The sequence below is a fragment of the Leptodactylus fuscus genome, chromosome 6 (assembly GCF_031893055.1).
Source record: "Leptodactylus fuscus isolate aLepFus1 chromosome 6, aLepFus1.hap2, whole genome shotgun sequence".
In the NCBI taxonomy this organism is placed as follows: Eukaryota; Metazoa; Chordata; class Amphibia; order Anura; family Leptodactylidae; genus Leptodactylus; species Leptodactylus fuscus.
In genome coordinates, this window is record NC_134270.1 from 17,398,123 (window position 1) to 17,410,404 (window position 12,282).

General features: G+C 43.5%; 1 pseudogene; it reads left to right on the forward strand.

The window, feature by feature from the left end:
• Window positions 1-12,282, forward strand: part of LOC142209930 (uncharacterized) — a 520,021-nt pseudogene that overhangs the window by 403,872 nt on the left and 103,867 nt on the right.

A 12,282-nucleotide genomic window follows, 5' to 3' on the forward strand; every position in this document is an offset into this window, starting at 1 on the left:
TGGGAATGGATGGAGTGATATTTATTAATGTGTCTCTCCATAAACAGGATTACACAGTAGTGAAGAAGACCTCTAGTGGGCGCTGTCAGGCTCCTCTATCTGAAGGATGGGGGAGAACCCTGAGCCCAATCCTGGGGCCTCCACCTCACTCCCTGATACATGAGGAGATCAATGGACAGAAGATCCTAGAACTCACCAACAAGATCATTGAGCTGCTGACTGGAGAGGTGACACTGCTGGGAATGCTGGGACATTATACAGGAGTGCTATGAAGGGATCTGGTGATGACTGTATCATTGTGTTGTCAGGTTCCTATAAGGTGTCAGGATGTCACTGTCTATTTCTCCATGGAGGAGTGGGAGTATTTAGAAGGCCACAAAGATGTGTACAAGGAGGTGATGATGGAGGATCAGCAGCCCCTCACATCAGCAGGTAATAGACATGACTAAATACACACGGCCTCTCATTATCTGTATGGAAAGAATGAATTCAGTCCCTGTATGTGTTTCCTCCAGTTCCATCCAGTAAGAGAACATCACTGGAGAGATGTCCCAGTCCTCTTCTACTACAGAATTGTAATGAAGAAAATGTCCTCCAGGATGATCAGGTAGATGACAACATGGTGGATTTATCCAGGAGACCTGCAGCTATTTGGTCAGATAACTCCTGCTGTCATTTTTGGTGGTCATGATAATGAATGATCTTTTCTTCTCCTATAAAACATCCCACATGACTTCTCCATCCGTCTGGTGACTTTTACAATATTTGTTTCACAGCTTTTGTATTCGGGTGAAGATCTGAACATTGTTATTGTTCCGGAGACATATGTGAGGGGTGATGAGGAGGGTATGAAGGACATTCCTACAAGTGACCGCCCAGGTGAGTAGTAACTAGAGATGAGGAATTGGTTCATAATGAGCCAGTTCTTTATGAATTGTCTCAAACAAACCCTTTGGGTTCCACCCACAAACCAATGCATTGCAAAAATTACTGCACATATATATTCTCCCTGTGTTTGGGCCCCTTCACACGGCGTAAGCGCACCGCTCATTTAGGCCCGTACACGCGAGCACTTCAAACACATCCCATAATGGAGCAAAACAAGAGGAATAACAATGTTTATATGAACAGAGCCTAAGTCAGGTAGTCACCAAATTTCGCTCAATGCCTTGCAATTTGTATGGACATTTTTATATAGAAATGATATAAAATCTCAATATAATGTTAATGATATAATATTCATACATTATAAAATCAGTTTTCTTCTTGGCAGATGCCTGTACCAGGAGCTCAGAGGGACATCTCATATCTTCAGATTATAATGCAGATGATGGTGGTATCACACAAGATACATATGAAGAACATGCCATTATCCCAGATATACCCTCAGCCCTTCACGGCAAAGGTTTATCTTATGATCCATCACAATCTGTGACGCAAGATAAAAGTTATGGAGTGGATGTTAGGTATCAAAAAATTCACACAGGGGATCCGACATATTCATGTTTAGAATGTGGGAAATATTTTACATGTAAATATAATCTGGTTACTCATCAGATAGTTCACACAGGGGAGAAGCCATTTTCATGTTCAGAATGTGGAAAATGTTTTGCACGTAAATCAAATCTTGTTAATCATCAGAGAATTCACACAGGGGAGAAGCCATATTCATGTTCAGAATGTGGGAAATGTTTTGCATTTACATCATATCTTGTTAGTCATCAGAGAATTCACACAGGGGAGAAGCCATATTCATGTTCAGAATGTGGGAAATGCTATACAACTAAATCAACGCTTGTGGTTCATAAGAGAACTCACACAGGGGAAAAGCCATATTTATGTTCAGAATGTGGAAAATGTTTTATATGTAAATCAGAACTTGTTAAACATCAGAGAACTCACACAGGGGAGAAGCCACATTCATGTTCAGAATGTGGAAAATATTTTAAGAAGAAATCAGATCTTGTGATACATCAGAGAATTCACACAGGAGTGAACCCATATTCATGCTTCGTATGTGGGGAATGTTTTAACCTGAAATCAGATCTTGACGTACATCAGAGAATTCATACAGGAGAGAGCCATATTCATGCTCAGAATGAGGGAAATGTTTTACATGTAAATCACATCCTGTTAACCATCAGTGAAGCCATATAGAGGAGAAGCCATATTCATTTTCATGAATGTGGTAAATATTTTAGGCATTAATCAGGGCTTCTTAACTGGTTGATAACCGCCGGCTGTAAATTTACGGCCGGTGGTCCTAGTCTCTGAAGTACAGTCAATAGTAAAAATATGGCCGGCACTTGAGAGACACCTTGACGGGGATCTGGAGCGGGTGTTAGCTATTACTGACAGCTCAGCTCCAACTGGATGTTTTAACCCTTTGACATCCAAGGGTTTCTGCATCTAGCCTTTTCCCCCTAGCACTTCCCTTGGCGAGATCAGGGAGGTGCCAGTATCTATAATCTGCAGTCTGGCCAGTGACCCCAGGCTGCCTGAAGCCCTCCAGTACCTTGTTGATCCTGCCAGGACCAGAGGAAGTCAGCATATGCATCTGCATGTGTTGACTTCCTCTATATACTGCAAGACACGTGTATGCCGTGTGTTGCAATCTAGTACTGAATCATCAAGTAAAGGATCGCTGGTTCAAGTGTCCTAAAGGGACATATAAAAAAGTGAAAAAAATAAAGTGTATGAAAAAATTTTATAAAGTTATAGTTTTTTCTTGTCCTCTTCCTCTGCCTATTCTAGAATTGATTTATTTTTGACTGATAAAATTTGGCTGCTGCAGACAGAATCATCTCAAATTGGGACTATTACCTGGACAGACCATGCTCCAATATCCCTGACTCTTTGTGAAAAGTTTTCCACAGCCTTCCCTTCCCACACCATGACACCTGAGCGAGTACATTTTAGACTACCCTTCCAATAGTACTCGCCTCCAGGAGGCCCTTGTGGAGTATTTTACTCTTAACGCCCCTACTACTGCAGACCCTTACACCCTCTGGAATGCCCATAAGGCGTATATGCCCGGGATTCTTATCCAGGCCTGCGCTAGAGCTAAGAAGGAGCAGTCTAAGGAGGTGGACAGGCTGCTTCCCTTTCCTCTTTATCAACGTCTAACAAGTTAAACCTCACCCCCATCGTTTCTGCTGAAATCCAAAAATGTAAGCTGCAATTACAGGGACTGCTGACTCACCAACATGATCTCGCCTTCAAAAGGTTTCAGTGCTAAGTGTATGTCCACAATAAGGCTAGTGCTTTTTTGGCTAGGAAGATAAAGCAGGCCCAACCTAAGTCACGTATAGCTTATCTGCTGAATTTTCAGGGTGAGAATGTTATCGACCCCCGTCTAATTGCAGAACAATTTCATTCCTATTACAATTCCCTATACAATCTTAGAGAGGACCCGGGAACGTATCAACCATCTACATGGGAAATTGATGAGTTTTTGGATTCGTGTCCCTCTCCCGCCTTTCCCCTGCGCAGGCACAATCATTAGCTACACCTAATCACCCTATTGGAGATTCATGGCGCTATATCTTCATTGAAACCATTAAAATCTCCTGTCCCCGATGGATTCTCCAGAATCTACTGTAAGAGATTTGCGGAGGCCCTATCCCCCCATCTTCTGCAGGTATTTAGGAAGGCTGCGGAGGATCAGTGTTTCCCAGCTGAGATGTTGACTGCTACCGTTGTAACCCTCTCAAAACCAGGCAAAACTTCCACTGTACCCGCTAATTTCAGGCCCATCTCACTCCTAAATGTGGATGCTAAATTATTTGCCAAAATTCTAGCTGAAAGGCTGTTGCGACTCCTCCCTCACTTGATTAAGCCGGATCAGGCGGATTTTGTTCTTGGCAGGCAGGCCCCGGATGGCACTCGCAGGTTTATCAACCTTATATAAAAAGCGGAGCAGGATGGAATACTGTCCTTGCTTCTAGCCTTAGATGCCGAAAAGGCATTCGATAGAGTCCATTGGAGCTATCTGGACTGACTTTTAGATAAATTTGGCATGGGCCTGGTTTTCAGATCTGCTATATTAGCTCTATACTCGTGCCCATCTGCACATGTTTTATCCTCAGAGTTCCAGGCAAATGCATTAGAGCGGACGATGATATCAAAGGTATCACAGTTGGCCGTCATCATCACAAAATAGGATTGTATGCTGATGATGTCATTCTCTCCCTGACCTGCCCGGATACCTCCCTAAGTGCTGCTACGAATGCTCTTGACAATTTTGGGAAAATTTCCTACTACAAGGTAAACCCCTCCAAATCCCAAATCCTCCCTATTATTAGCTCTCCTGCTCTACGAGCTGACCTGGGTAATACTTTCCCCATCAGTGGAAAGCTGACTGTATTACTTACTTAGGTATCTCTCTGACATCACCTAGTTCTAGTCTGTTCTCCTCAAACTATACCCCCCTCTTGTCTAAGGTGTCCTCCCTGCTGACCACATTCTCAAAACCCATGCTTTCCTGGGCGAGCAGAATCGCTATTGTCAAGATGATGGTGCTGCCCATAATTTTATACTTGTTTCGTATAGTGATCATCCCTATTCCCGACTCCTAGCTAGCTAAGCTCCAACGTAATCTATCTCAATTTATTTAGGAGGGGAAAAAATCTAGGGTCTGTTTTCAGATCATGACCAGACCTTGGACTAGGGGAGGGGCTGGGGTGCCAGATGTCAGGAGGTATTATGTGATTATGTGGCTATGGTTTTGAAGCAGCTTAGAACTTGATGGGACGAATCTTCTAATTGGTGCTCGGCGGAGATTGAAGAGGATATGCTAAGGGTACCGCTTATCAGTTTATTATGTCCAAAGGAGTTGTTGGGCCCTCCTCCTGTGCCGACCCCCTTTTAAGTGTGCAAACCTCAATTTGGTCGTGGCGATACTTACTATTGTAGACCTCTTTGGAAGATCTAGCTCCCCTGATAAAACTCCCGCTACTCTATTTGGTTACATATACCCCACAATTGGAGATACGGGGGTCTTTGCAAAATTGCTCAATTGTATGTGGATGGACATTTCAAAACATTTTCTATGCTGGAGGAGCAGTTTGATCTTCCAAAGAACGACTTCTTTAAATACTTACAAATCAGGCATCTCTTCCAGACCTATGATGTATCAAGGCTTGAATTCCCCAGGGTGGCCCTACGTCTGTGGAGACAGCTTAACCCCACAAAAAGTGGCACCTCAACGCTTTACAGTTTCCTCTCTGTACCATCCACTTAGTCCATACCTGTATATCTGCTGAGGTGGGAATCCGACCTCGCGAGACCTATCTTTCTTCAAGAGTGGTATGACGCCAGTGGTTTTGTTAAGAGCGTATCGAAAGGTGCAGCTCATTGGGAGACGGCGCTAAAAATTTTGCTGCGCTAGTATAGGACCCCTAACCAGCTGACACATGTAGATCCCACTTACTCGAAGTTTTGCTGGAGAGGATGTGGTCAGGTAGGCTCCCTCATCCATATGTGGTGGTGTGGAGGATGTCAGCTTGTGTAACTTCCATTTTGTATTTGAGATGTGTGCTGACGGCCACCATTTTCTGAGACCATGCAGACACCATGCAGTCACCGTACCATGTGCTCACAGACTCCATTTTGGATTTTGAGGCAATGTGGTCTTTTACAACTCTCTCCAGTTTCTTATCCAATAGACATGCATCAGGACTATTGTTATAACTTCTCCACCAATCATGTTATGCTAATTATGCAAATCCAACCTGTTTTGTCTATGCAATGTGTTATATACTGCCTCATTGTTACCATTAAAGACAAAATACACTTCACACACAGAAGCTGTTTGTGGAGTGAGTTTCTCTGAGCCTGGCTTATGAAAAGGAAAAGACAACTTTATTAATTTGGACTTCAATAGTGATACTTAGAGTGAATTGCGCTCACAGTGGGAATGCCTCCCGATTCAGGCCTTTTGGGTGGCTGTTTTTCAACTCATGTCTTCTGTGTTTGGCCTCACTATCTCACCATCACCAAGTCTGGCACTCTGTTTCCTAGATACTGGTACATTCCCAGACGGTTCTCACACTGTCATAGGTCAGATTATCTTAGTGGCCAAGTTCATGATTTTTGGCCAGTGGTGGACTTTGCCTTGTTTAACTGTGAACGAATTGGTCCATCATGTCAATTTAGCCTGTACTCTGGAAAGAATGCTAGCCTCTAAAAATCATACCTTTCCCAAATTCCGCTCTAGGGAGCCTTCACGTGGAGTTACGCTGCGCTCCTTCTGAACGTAAAAACACGTTCAGAATGAGCGCGTAAAAAGCAGCTCCCATTGACTTGAATGGGAGCCGGCATACGTGCGCTCCCCATTGAAATCAATGGCAGGCTTTTTTCCCTATCGCTTTCAATGTATTACGCGCATATGAACAGTAAAGGAAATCCCCCCACCCTGCCCATACTGCTCTCCCTACTAGATACTGACCTCTGTTTTTTGCGGGTCCTGAAATACTCTATCGGGCACACATCTGTACCAGTTTAAGGCAGGGTATAACTTTGTATTGAGCTATGCATTGTTGTACTATGCATTATTAATGTAACTTGTTTGTGTTTTTTACCCCCTATTATTGTCACTGTTTACCCCCCTCTCTTATTTTACACTTGGACTGTATGATTGCATGAATAATACAGTAGTAATGTATTTTGTTCTTGTTTTCTCTTTCATTTTCTTTCTCTGTATGATGTACAGTTTTGCTATTTCTATATCTTCAAAAAATTCAATAAAAACTAAATTTAAAATAATAAAGTTATAAAGCCTAAAAATTCCCTTTTTCTATATAAAAAATATTATATAAAAAAAACCTAAAAATTAATAAAAACAATACACATTTGGTATTGCTGCATCTGTAACGGCCTGTACAATAAAACTGAAACAATATTTAATGTACACAGTGAATGCCGGGGAAAAAATATTTTAAAAAAAACCAAAAACGCCAGAAGTAGTGATTTTTCGCCATCTCACCTTACAAAATATGCTATAAAAAGTGGTCAAAAAGTCTTAGGTACTCCAAAAGTACCAATAGAAAGCACAGGTTGTCTCGCAAAAAATAAGCCCTCAACCAATGCTGTCAACTGAAAAATAAAAATGTTACACCTCTCAGAAGATGGCGATGCAAACACAACTGGCTGCGGCAGGAAAAGAATGTATAAGCTGTGCATGCGTATATCAGGGGACACCCCATATTTAGAGCTTACGAGGGAAAATAAACTAACCCCCCCCCCCCCCCGAAGAAATGTATCCAAGAGTTACTAACAGGGGCGCACTGCTAATGAGGTAAGGTGAGGTGAGGCGGCAGGTGGAACATTGGAGGGGCGGCAATTGTACAATTTTTTTTTTTTTTTACATTTTTTTTCTAAACCAGTCCAACACAGGCTGTCAAGCCAAACTGAGCGGACCTGTCCTGGGCTGACTTAGATCTCTGCGTCTAAAACATCGTCATGCCCTACTGCGCTGAGAAGCAGACGTCTGCACGGGTGAATGAAGAGGAGGCGACAACTCCATCTCCATCAAGGGATCGCAGGTAATTGATACCTTTTTTTTTTTTTATCCCCAGCAAGTAGCGGCTTATTTCCCTACCTCCCCGATCCTGCTCATGGCTGCCCCACTCTTCCCCTTCTTCTATATGATGCAGAAGAGGGGGAGCAGAAATTGTTGTGAGCAGGAGCAGGCCTGCTAACCCCAACAACTACCACAATTATTATACTCCGGGGTCTTTTCAGGGTCCGGAGGAGGAGACTCGGGGGAGGTGAAGAAACATACTAAACACTGTTACTTACCTCTCCTAGATCCAATGTTACTCCTGAAAAGACCCCTAGAGTATAATAATAGTTCATGGGTGGGCCACAATGGGGCATGATAGAGGTTGGCTGAGTCACTGCAACCTCTATTATGCCCCACACCGGCCCCTGCAACCTCCATTATGCCCCACAAATGGTGTGTCATTGGAAAGATTGCAATTTTCCCTTTTCAGTATCAGCTGCCCAATCATTTATTGAAATTAAATGAATGCAATTCTCAAGGGTTAAAAATGCTCATTACCCACCTTAATTAATCCCTTGAGGGGTGTAGGTTCCAAAATAGGGTCACAAGTCTGCAGAATCCACTTTACTGGCAATTCAGGGGCTCTGCATAAGTGGCATGATGTCCAACCAAAATAGCGCTCTTTCCCTTCTGTGCTCAGCTAAGCCCAAACAGCCATTTATACCCACCCTTATAATTGCCTCTACAAAATGGGTTCACCTCTTGCAAAATTCCAATTTACTGGAATCTCCTGGGCTTTGCAAAATAAACATGGGGTCCAGAAAGTCCTTCTAAATCTGTACTCCAAAAACGAAAAAGTGCAGCGCTCCTTCCCTTCTGAGGCCTGTTGTGTGCCCAAGCAGAAATTTATGTATGTATGAAGGTGTGATGGATGTGGTCTTGGGTATAGATGGGATAGGGTCCCAACCCGTATCTGATATTATAAAGGATCCCACCGGGAGACAGTAATTCTATATGCGTGATTCTTTTATTCTCAAGATTTTAACAATGCTTGGTGCAAAACGAAAATGAATAAACGTTTTCGGCCTATCGGGCCTTCGTCAGACTCATATCCGTTTAAGAGTATTCCTGGAAATAAGAAAGGTTTTTCCAAGGGAATGTAGAAGCCCGAAGTTAATTGTATAGGTAGTGGGCTGTCAATTGTATATATTTTTACAGGTATGGTACCCGAAGTATTTCCTTGCTGAGGTGCCTAATGGAGAAGCGTAAAGCAATGCCAAGCTTGGTTGACCAGGAGGCTGGTATATTAAATGATGCAAGTTTGAAGTGGCCTTCCTTACAGGGGTAGTAACATTAGTTGTGCTGTGTCCCCTGTTTGTGGAGGTCTGGGGTGGCTCCCCTTACAGGGGCAGTTGCATTGGTGGTGCAGTGTTCCCTATGGTGGAGGTCCGTGATGCGTCCTCTCTCATACCACCAATGAGAGAGGACGCATCACGGACCTCCACCATAGGGAACACTGCACCACCAATGCAACTGCCCCTGTAAGGGGAGCCACCCCAGACCTCCACAAACAAGGGACACAGCACAACTAATGTTACTACCCCTGTAAGGAAGGCCACTTCAAACTTGCATCATTTAATATACCAGCCTCCTGGTCAACCAAGCTTGGCATTGCTTTACGCGTCTCCATTAGGCACCTCAGCAAGGAAATACTTTGGGTACCATACCTGTAAAAATATATACAATTGACAGCCCACTACCTATACAATTAACTTCGGGCTTCTACATTCCCTTGGAAAAACCTTTCTTATTTCCAGGAATACTCTTAAACGGATATGAGTCTGACGAAGGCCCGATAGGCCGAAAACGTTTATTCATTTTCGTTTTGCACCAAGCATTGTTAAAATCTTGAGAATAAAAGAATCACGCATATAGAATTACTGTCTCCCGGTGGGATCCTTTATAATAACAAGCAGAAATTTACACCCACATATATAACTTTTTTTTTCCTTGATTCTGCCTGTTATGTCTACATGCTGTGCCCACCCTCGTGTCCTCCAACCGCAGTCGGGCTGTGTTATCAACATCACTTCACACAGAGAACTAAATGATCCTGAAGTTTTTTTTTCTTTCTTTCTTTAGTTTGTTGCTATGACTCCTAGTATTTCATCTGCCATGAGTGTGTATGTGTTCTCTCTTGCTATATAGGACTGTACTATCCATGATGCTGTATCACACTGAATTTCCCCATTGTGGGACTATTAAAGGATTATCTTATCTTATGGTTTACAAGATAACACATCAGCAGGATGCATTTTAACTAGATCAGTGTCCTGGAGATGCCAATATAGTTAAAATTACAGAGCGTATTAATGACAGCCCCGGGATGGACACCTACAGAGTCACATGTGGGCCCCAGGAAGATGAAGAGAAGCCGTGAGCAAGAGTGGGGAGAGGTAAGTAAATGGGGTCCGTTACTGGACCTCCACTAGTCTGGTAGGGCCCCCTAAAGGCACAGGGCCAACCGGTACCGGATTTACTGCTACCCAGGTGGGACAATCCGACCCTGGCTCTGCTCCATATACGTCATACACACACAGCTCTGCTCCATACACGTCATACACACACAGCTCTGCTCCGTACACGTCATACACACACAGCTCTGCTCCTTACACGTCATACACACACAGCTCTGCTCAGTACACGTCATACACACACAGCTCTGCTCCGTACACGTCATACACACACAGCTCTGCAACATACACATCATACACACACAGCTCTGCTCCGTACACATCATACACACACAGCTCTGCTCAGTACACGTCATACACACACAGCTCTGCTCCGTACACGTCATACACACACAGCTCTGCAACATACACATCATACACACACAGCTCTGCTCCGTACACATCATACACACACAGCTCTGCTCCGTACACGTCATACACACACAGCTCTGCTCCGTACATGTCATACACACACAGCTCTGCTCCGTACACATCATACACACACAGCTCTGCTCCGTACACATTATACACACACAGCTCTGCGCTGTACACATCAGACAATACACAGCTCTGCTCCATAAAATTCTGCACCAACCACAATAAGCACAGCAGAGTCCTGTATACACTGAGTTTGTAACCCAGTAACACCTGATCATGTGGTCACTTGACTCCCCACACACATGATCACATGACTATGACATCATCACAGGTCCTTTAGCTCCTCAGCATTACAATAGAAGGATTCCTCTTCTCCTACATATATATAGTGTACAGGTGGAGGTAAGTATATATATATATATATATATATATATATATATATATATATATATATATATATATATGTTAGTGTGTGTGTGTCAGCCACATCAGACCGCACAAGTCCCACTTTATTCCTTTAGTAGCCCAGACATGGCATTGTGATCAACACACATGTAATGTCCCAGTCATTCATGTCCCAGATACTATAATAAGAGAAGAAGAAAAATATGGAACCGAGCCGACCCTAGTGTAGTAAATTCAGCACAAGTATGAGTAAAGGTAAGCAAATGGAAAGCCGCTCACCTTAGGGGGTTATGTAGGACACAACAACCCCAACATTTAAAAATATGTTAGAAACCGAGAGGGAAGCAGCTGGAAGAAACGTCACTGGGTTGAAGAGGCATCAACAGACTGGAATCTTCAGAAGGTTTGGCAAGGAGAAGTGCTCACCCAATTGGATAACGATATGTTTATTAAGGCACGACGCGTTTCAGGCACTTAGGACATTTATCAAGTGCAATAAATCACCTTCCCAGAGCAGCTGGAGTCTCAATGAGGGTGCATTATACTGTGGGGAGCACAATGAGGGGGCATTATACCGTGCGGGGAACTAAACAAGGCAGGACATTATAGTATCTGGGACATGAATGACTGGGACCAGTGGCATAATGTCATATTGTGCACTTTTCTGTTACTGGCTACCACAATTAATTTTCTTGATTTCTTTTAGTGTTTCTTAAAGCCAGAAAGTTGCCATTTGAAATGCCTTTAGTTTTTCTTCATGGCTGTTATCTGCTTTTTTTCTACAAAATTAAACAACTGAAGGAACATCCTCAGGGACTGGTGATTCCATCATTTTTGCCAGGGGTTGTATAATAGGTGAAGGCCCAAGGGAGGGGTAAAAACTAGAGATGAGCGAACAGTGTTCTATCGAACACATGTTCGATCGGATATCAGGGTGTTCGCCATGTTCGAATCGAATCGAACACCGCGTGGTAAAGTGCGCCAAAATTCGATTCCCCTCCCACCTTCCCTGGCGCCTTTTTTGCACCAATAACAGCGCAGGGGAGGTGGGACAGGAACTACGACATCGGGGGCATTGAAAAAAATTGGAAAAAGTCATTGGCTGCCGAAATCAGGTGACCTCCATTTTAGACGAATAGTGGATTTCAAATCCGGGTCATATGAGAATGTGAACTTTGTGACTATGAGACAGGGATAGCTGTACAGGCAGGGATAGCTAGGGATAACCTTTATTTAGGGGGGAATGTTATTAAAAATAACTTTTTGGGGCTCTATCGGGTGTGTAATTGTGATTTTTGTGAGATAAACTTTTTCCCATAGGGATGCATTGGCCAGCGCTGATTGGCCGAATTCCGTACTCTGGCCAATCAGTGCTGGCCAATGCATTCTATTAGCTTGATGAAGCAGAGTGTGCACAAGGGTTCAAGCGCACCCTCGGCTCTGATGTAGCAGAGCTGAGGCTGCACAAGGGTTCAAGCGCAC